Below are 8,867 nucleotides of genomic sequence, written 5' to 3'. Positions count from 1 at the left end.
CGTTTTAGGTCAATTAGGATTACCATAATTTTTAAGATTTGCCAAATGCCAGAATAATAAGAGAGAGAGAGAATGTTTTAAAGCATTTTTATTACTTACTGCAAAGTCATAAGTTTACATACACTAATATTGCTATACCTTTAAACAATTCTGGACTGCCCATATGATGATGTCATGTGTTTGGAAACTTCTGATAGTTTTTTTGGCAACATCTCAGTTAATTAGAGACACACCTGTGGATGTATTTTAATGCACACCTGAAACACACTGCTTCTTTGTGTAGCATCATGGGAAAGTCTAAAGAAATCAACCAAGATATCAGGAAGAGAATTGTGGACTTGCACAAGTCTGGCTCATCCTTGGGTACAATTTCAAGATACCTGAAGGTGCCTCGTTAATCTGTACAAACAATTATATGCAAGTACAAACAAGATGGGAATGTCCAGCCATCATACCGCTCAGGAAGGAGACGGGTTCTGTGTCCCAGACATGAACGTGCTTTGGTCCGATATGTGCATATCAAGGACAAAAGCAAAAGATCTTGTGAAGATGATAGGGAAAGCTGATAAGATTGTGTCAATATCCCCAGTGAAATGAGTACTGTATGAATATAGGCTGAAAGGCCACTGTGCCAGGAAGAAGCCATTACTCCAAAAGAAAGATAAAAAAGCCAGATTAATGTTTGCAAATGCACACAGGAACAAAGACCTTAATTTTTGGAGACATGTCCCGTGGTCTGATGAAACTAAAATTGAACTTTTTGGGCATAGTGACCATCGTTACTTTTGGAAGAAAAAAGGAGAAGCTTGGAAGCCTAAGAACACCATCCCAACTGTGAAACACGGGGGAGGCAGCATCATGTGGGGTTGATTTCCTGTAGAAGGGACTGGCGATAGCGCCACTCACAGGCATCACGTGACCTCCCGGCTGCAGCCGGCTCTTTCTTCCACTGATGTCACGTCAAATGAGGGGTGACATTAGTGTCGCGGACCCCGCGGTGGATGCTGGGCTGTGGGCGGGGGTTACCCCGTGCGTCCCACCCAGCATCCTCCGCGCCCCACTCCCAATGAATGAGGAGAGGGAAAGAGGTAAACTATTGACTTAGCAGTAAGTAATAAAAATGTCCTAAAACATTCTCTCTCTCTCATTATTCTGGCATTTGGCAAATATTAAAAATGATGGTAATCCTAATTGACCTAAAATGGGAAAGGTTTATTCTGATTTCATGTCAGATATTGAGAAAAACCTGCAGATGTGTCTATTTATACAGTGTATGGAAACTTCTGATTTCAACTGTGTATATATATATATATATATATATATGTGTATATTATATACACGGCGAAGCTCACACACCACAACACCCACAGCAGAGGAACTGGCTGCACACACACCTGCTCCTGTCAGTGCCGTGAGCGCCCCTCATATCGCTGCTGGCTCCGCCCCTCATATCGCTGCTGGCTCCGCCCATCATATCGCTGCTGGCTCCGCCCCTCATATTGCTGCTAGCTCCGCCCCTCATATCGCTGCTGGCTCCGCCCATCATATCGCTGCTGGCTCCGCCCCTCATATCGCTGCTGGCTCTGCCCCTCATATCGCTGCTGGCTCCGCCCCTCATATCGCTGCTGGCTCTGCCCCTCATATCGCTGCTGGCTCCTCCCATCATATCGCTGCTAGCTCCGCCCCTCATATCGCTGCTGGCTCCGCCCATCATATCGCTGCTGGCTCCGCCCCTCATATCGCTGCTGGCTCTGCCCCTCATATCGCTGCTGGCTCCGCCCCTCATATCGCTGCTGGCTCCGCCCCTCATATCGCTGCTGGCTCCGCCCCTCATATCGCTGCTGGCTCTGCCCCTCATATCGCTGCTGGCTCCTCCCATCATATCGCTGCTGGCTCCGCCCCTCATATCGCTGCTGGCTCCGCCCATCATATCGCTGCTGGCTCTGCCCCTCATATCGCTGCTGGCTCCGTCCCTCATATCGCTGCTGGCTCTGCCCCTCACATCGCTGCTGGCTCTGCCCCTCATATCGCTGCTGGCTCCGTCCCTCATATCGCTGCTGGCTCCGCCTCTCATATCGCTGCTGGCTCTGCCCCTCATGTCGCTGCTGGCTCCGCCCCTCATATCGCTGCTGGCTCCGCCCCTCATGTCGCTGCTGGCTCCACCCTTCATATCGCTGCTGGCTCCGCCCCTCACATCGCTGCTGGCTCCGCCCATCAGCCGCTCACAGTCCTCAGCAATATGGAGACGTCCGCACTGATCAGAATCCTCGGGGGCGTGGCCTGTCACTGTAGTCACACAAGGGTTGTCATGGAGATCTCAAGGGAAGGCAGGTGGGCGGGGCTTAGAGCAGGAAGTAGAAGCCGTGCAGTGTGATTGGCTCCTTACCTTCTGCCAGTAATGGAGCAGATATATGGCTGCTATATAATGGAGGGGGCTCAGGAGGGGTTCCCCACCCAAAAGGTCAGGGGATAAATAATACTGGACATGAGCGAGGGCAGGAGGACATTATTCTATATTGTAAGAAATCTGATTTCTTCTTTCCTCACAGTTTTTCCTGTGCAAGGCCACATGTATTGTGCGATAATCTGTGAATATGGGGGGATCTGCTCCTCACATCCACATCAATCCCCCCACGTCTGAGCTCTCCCTTACAGGGGTCTTCTGCTCTGCACACTGATGCCGTATCCATGGAGATGACATCATGGCCGGTACATGTGGATCTCCCCGATGGGACCCTCATGTATCTGGAGGACGAGGCACTGCTGCTCCTCGGGGAGAGGGGGCACAATTCCTGTACACATGATACAGGGGCTTCTGCCATCTCTGGGCTGAGAATAATGCTGGCAGCGCGCAGTCTACATGATGTGAGGATTACAAGTCTGCAGTCACAGAGAGTCACACAGATGACTGCAGCCTTCAGCTTCACACCGGACAATCCCTTTAAATACATGTATATTGGTCTAAAAATACTTTTTACTATTTTGCTTCTTGTAACATTTGCTCTGTTCGGCCTTTACCAGCTTATTGTTTCCCAGCAGCACATTGATGGCTGCAGAATGAGTTAACTTGAGATTCAGTCAGTGAGCTCCTTATGATGTGGAGTTTCCAGCGCTTTTATTTCTGCGATGATTTATGACTGCATCAGAGATCAGCCCAACTTTCATGCTGGTCTGTGAACATAATCAGCACAGAGAAGGTCAGAATGAGCTCACTGATAAATTCTCAGTGAGCTCATTCTGCAACTAGCAATGCAAAGGAAATAAAAAAGCCAAATTGTTTTTGAAACGTTATTGAAAAAATATTTGTATGTATATATTTAGCCCAAAATGTCTGAGTGTCCATATCCTTAGTACCAGCACAGCTGAGGATTTGGTATAATCAGGGGCGTACATAGGACGCAGAAGTTCTAATTGGGCCCCCCCCCCCAACAAAAATATGTAAAAATGTAAATAATTGTCGGGGTCACAGAAGAGCAGATCTCACAACCTTCCAGCCTTTACATAGTAATTTTCCTCCTGCTGAAGTCCTAGATCCCTTTTTCATTGCCCATAAAGTGTGGTGCCAACAAAAGTGCCCCCCAAACACGGTATGATACCCCCATGGTGAATTCCTCCATATGCGCAGTATAATGACCCTACTGTACCCCACCTCAACTCCCAGGGTAAAGTATGATGACACCAACACAGTATGATCCCCCAACTGCCCCACAGCTCTACACACTCCATAGAGTATAATGCACTCGCCATGGTCCTCCACACAGTATAAGACTTTCGCCATGGTCCTCCACACAGTATAAGGCACTCGCCATGGTCCTCCACGCAGTATAATACACTCCCCATGGTCCTCCACGCAGTATAATGCACTCCCTCGTGGTCCTCCACGCAGTATAATGCACTCCCTCGTGGTCCTCCACGCAGTATAATGCACTCCCACGTGGTCCTCCACACAGTACAATGCACTCTCCGTGGTCCTCCACACAGCACAATGCACTCCTCCATGGTCCTCCACACATTACAATGCACTCCCCCATGGTCCTCCACACAGTACAATGCACTCCCCCATGGTCCTCCACACAGTACAATGTACTCCCCCATGGTCCTCCACACAGTATAAGACACTCGCCATGGTTCTCCACTCAGTATAATGCATTCCCCCATGGTCCTGTACGCAGTATAATGCAGCCCCCCATAGGGTAAAATGCAGCCCCCCCCCACCCGTAGGGTAAAATGCAGCCCCAGTCCTCCAGTATTATCAGTACTCACTGATTTATAAATAAATACATACTTACCGCTCCTCGTTCCCCGCTGCTTCAGTCTCTGCAGCTGATCACCTCAGCAGCTGCCAGCTCCACTGTCTGACACAGCGTGGCGCGTCATCATGCCGCTGCGTCAGACGCAGAGGAGGAATGATGGGAGAGGGAGTGTCACATGATGCTCCCTCCTCCAGGTTTTCGTGGGCCCCGGGCGAAAGAGTCTCAGTGGCCCCTTTAACACATCCAACCATTCATGATGCACAGATACAGCAGAGAAATTATAGATATAGATATAGTACAATGCCAAACATTTCACTGACTTCTTACATTTCATGAGTGATATCTATTGTAAATTCTACAATAGCTCAGAAACCGGTGAATCCTCACAGCGCACAGTGCAGACCGGACAGTATAGTCCTCCATACAGTGTTATGGCACCACTAAGTCCTCCATACAATATTATGGGCACAACATAGTCCTCCATACAGTATTATGAGCCCCATATAATGCTCCATACAAAATACTGGATCTCATATAATTCACCATAGAGAATACTGCCTGGTCCCCATGTAATGCCATATGCAGGCTGGACCCCATACAGAGGCCCCACAAGCCCCCCACAAGCCTGCAGCATCCCCCCCAGAGCCCCCACAAGCATGCAGCATCCCCCCCCAGAGCACCCACAAGCCGGCAGCATCCACCCCAGAGCACCCACAAGCCCGCTGCATCCCCCCCAGAGCACCCACAAGCCCGATGCATCCCCCCCAGAGCCCCCACAAGCCTGCTGCATCCCCCCGGGGCCCCCACAAGCCTGCAGCACACCCCCCCAGAGCTCCCACAAGCCCGCAGTATCCCCCAAGGGCCCCCACAAGCCCACAGCATCCCCCCCAGAGCCCCCACAAGCCCACAGCATCCCCCCACTAGAGCCCCCACAAGCTCACAGCATCCCCCCCCCAGAGCCCCCACAAGCTCGCAGCATCCCCGCCAGAGCCTCCACAAGCCCGCAGCATCCCCCCAGAGCACCCACAAGCCCGCAGCATCCCCCCCCAGAGCACCCACAAGCCCACAGCATCCCCCCAGGGCCCCACAAGCCCGCAGCATCCCCCCCAGAGCACCCACAAGCCCACAGCATCCCCGCAGGGCCCCACAAGCCCACAGCATCTCCCCAGGGCCCCACAAGCCCGCAGCATCCCCCCCAGGGCCCCACAAGCCCACAGCATTCCCGCCACAGAGCCCCCACAAGCCCACAGCATCCCCCCCAGGGCCCCACAAGCCCGCAGCATCCCCCCCAGAGCACCCAGAAGCCCACAGCATCCCCCCAGGGCCCCACAAGCCCGCAGCATCCCCCCCAGGGCCCCACAAGCCCACAGCATTCACCCCCCCAGAGCCCCCACAAGCTCGCAGCATCCCCCCCAGAGCCCCCACAAGACCGCAGAATCCCCCTTAGGGCCCCCCTAAGCCCGCAGCATCCCCCCCAGAGCCCTCACAACCCCGTAGCATCCCCTTAGGGCCCCCACAAGCACGCATTATCCCTGCATTATTCCCCAGAGCCCCCTAAGATCTCCACAAGCATTAATTAACCCCACCAGACTGCCCTCCAGCATTAACCCCCCCAAATCCCTCACTCGCAAGTATCAAGCCCCCTCACCCCAAAAACAACAAGAAGAAAAGACATCAGACCAGCAATTAATAGAACAATCTCCTGTTTCTCAGCTTAGGATACTGACCTCCTCCTGCAGCTTCACCGGCAGCTCTGTCTCTGCATGAGACTCTGGCGTCTGGTGCTGAACTAGAACACGCCCCCGGAAATGACATCACACCTGGAAGGATCCCATACATTCTAGTGTCTAGGGCACAGGAAGAGGTAATTATTGTGACGGCCGGGGCCCTGAGCAGGCGGGGGGGCCCATAGTGCGCCGGGATGCCCGACGGCGAGTAAGCCCCCCGCCTGCTCAGGGCCCCGCCGCTTGCCTGGGTGCAGGAGGGGGACCCGATGCGGGGGTACACAGTGCAGGCGACTGCTATGGGGCCCCCCCAGCTCACGGGCCCCATAGCAGTCGCGTGGCCTGCCGCCATTGGCGGGACGCCACTGGGTACAATGGTGTCTGGCCTGGACAATCCTCTGTAAGGGAAACCAAGTCCGAACTGATAGATTTTCCCTGCACTGATACATTGTAGCAAACGGTCAGGACAGGAGGGGGATGTCTAGACTGAATACCATTGTAATAAATGCTCCGCTGCTGTCAGGATTAGATTTTTTTCCGGTTCTGGATATTAACAAGAATGATTTTATTCTCAGACAACAAGCAGAGATCTTACAAATGGCAGAAAAGTGGAATAATCCTTCATTGCAGAGAGGAGAACTTTCCTCCTGTATCCGGCGGATCGTCCTGTGGCTGAGAACAGTCTTTGCGGAGCGATTCCTCCCTATGAGGGGAACGTCGGCGCGGTGGAGCTGCTGTATCAGCCACGGAGGGGAATGAAGAGCAAGAAAGATTTATCCTCATCCTGGAGGATCCGGAACTGAAGACTGCGGAGATCAAAGCTGAAGGTGAAGCCACATGTGATCTGTATACATCGGCAGAGGGGTCGTCACATGAGGAAATCCCCCCATATATACGGAGATGGCGATCTGTGGGGGCCGGACACAGAATGGGTGTGTGGTGTAACCAAAGAGAACACTAAGTCAGCACAGGAGCTGTGTACACAAAACGGAAGCATTCTGCAAAGTTACTTTATTCTCTTTATCCCCTTCCCGACATCCACAGAATTTAAGTGTCGCAATTCCAATGAGTTGTGGATTTTTGATTCAAGTTGCCCAACGGGACCAAAAAATAATGTGATAGAAAAGTATTAAAATTGAAATTTATATATATAAAAAAAATCCTTTTAAATTTCCTACCTCCATTTGTCAATACAAAGCAAGACTAAAAGATTATATATATATATTTATTTATTTAGTATTGACACACTGACAAAAAGTCCGATCTATCAAATCATAAATATATTAACCCCTACAGCAAATGCCCAACAGCAAAGATAATCTAAACACCCAATTTTTTTTTTCTTTTTGGGTAATTTTACCTCCCAAAAAATGCATCAAAAAGAGATGAAAAGTTTGTTTACAGCAGAGAATGGCATCAATAACCCCCGCAGGTCGGCGAGCAGAAAGCGAACCTCGCCCAGATTCATCAGCAGAAACATGGAACAAATGCAGGGTCTCACAAAATGGTGACACAATACCGGGTTATTTATTACTGTTTGGTGACACCATAATACGGCAATTCTGGCTTCTTAATTTATTTTTCCGCTATTTAACGTGCAGTTTAAATAATTTGGGCTTTGATACGTCAGACTTTTACAGACATGACAATATAAAATGTTTCTTTTTTAATTTATTTTTTTTTACCTCGGGAAATAGGGGTGATTTAACATTTTTGTTTATTTTTTTTCCTTTGTAAAACTTTTTTCTTTTTTTTCCATTTTTACTTTATTTTTTTATGTCCCCTTAGGGCACTTGAACCTGCCATCTCTTGACTGCTTATTCTATATACAGTAATCCTCTAGTAATGCAGTATACAGTTTATAAGATTAAGTCCCGACTGTGGATGAACTTCACAGGAGTACCAAGATGGCAGTGTAGCACCCTGAGGATTCGGCTGCTACAGGAGTATTGCACCTCAACCCAGAGGTGTGATATTCCACTCCCGGGTGAGGATGGAGTGTGGAACTGAGCTCGGTAGGCTGCATGCACTACACACATCCCATTTCCGGGGAACAGGCCGACGGTACTCCCACTTAGAAATGTGCAGGTACGACCGAGTCTGTTCCTGGCTGGAGTGGGAGGGGGGTGGTACATCCCAAGTAGTGTAGGGGCAGATAGGGGGAGCAGCCTGGGTAAAGATAGGAGCTCATTGGGTGCTGGTCACCTGAGCTCACACATAGAGGGTGTATATAAGGTGGGCACCAACTAAGATCAGGGTCAGATGCAGAGAACAAGTCAGTTGGAGACAGCAAGACAGCTGCAGAGGAGCAGACAGCAAGCAGAGAGGAAGTCAGCCTGCAGCAAGGGAGAAGAGAGACCCTGAGTGAGAGAGGAGCAGAGAAGGAGTACCCAGAGGGGAGAACAGAGAGGACCCAAGAACCCAAATTAAAGCACCGGGTGAGGAGTCGGCATCAGGGTACCGGAACCCAAGCTGGTGGGGGCAAAAACACACCCCAGCCAGAGACCGGAGGCCGTGGGCAGCGTCTGCCACGGCCACCCACCATATCCACCCTGAAGGCACACCACATGAAGGGTCAGGGAACCCAAGGCCAAGGGTGTCCCAACAGAAGGCCCGAGGGAGCTGGACCTAGGTGGATCACTGGTGGGGACGGCCAGAGAACGGGACAGAAGGAGAGCTCAGGGCCACGCTCCGGACTTGTTTGGGGGTTGGCTGGATCCAGGACCTGGTGGACGCAGCACGGCTCGGGTGGTCACTCGGAGCTGGAGTGACCAGTACAACATCTGCAGTAAGTAAACACCCTTAACTGCACAACCCGACTCTGTCTTCATTGCCGTCTGCACTGCACCACCACAACCCCCATCCTCTGCACCTGTCCTCCCTGAGGCTA

This window comes from Phyllobates terribilis, unplaced genomic scaffold, assembly GCF_046119375.1.
Source record: "Phyllobates terribilis strain yellow unplaced genomic scaffold, ASM4611937v1 Scaffold_170__1_contigs__length_4071412, whole genome shotgun sequence".
Lineage (NCBI taxonomy): Eukaryota > Metazoa > Chordata > Amphibia > Anura > Dendrobatidae > Phyllobates > Phyllobates terribilis.
Note: the sequence above shows the minus strand (reverse complement) of the source record.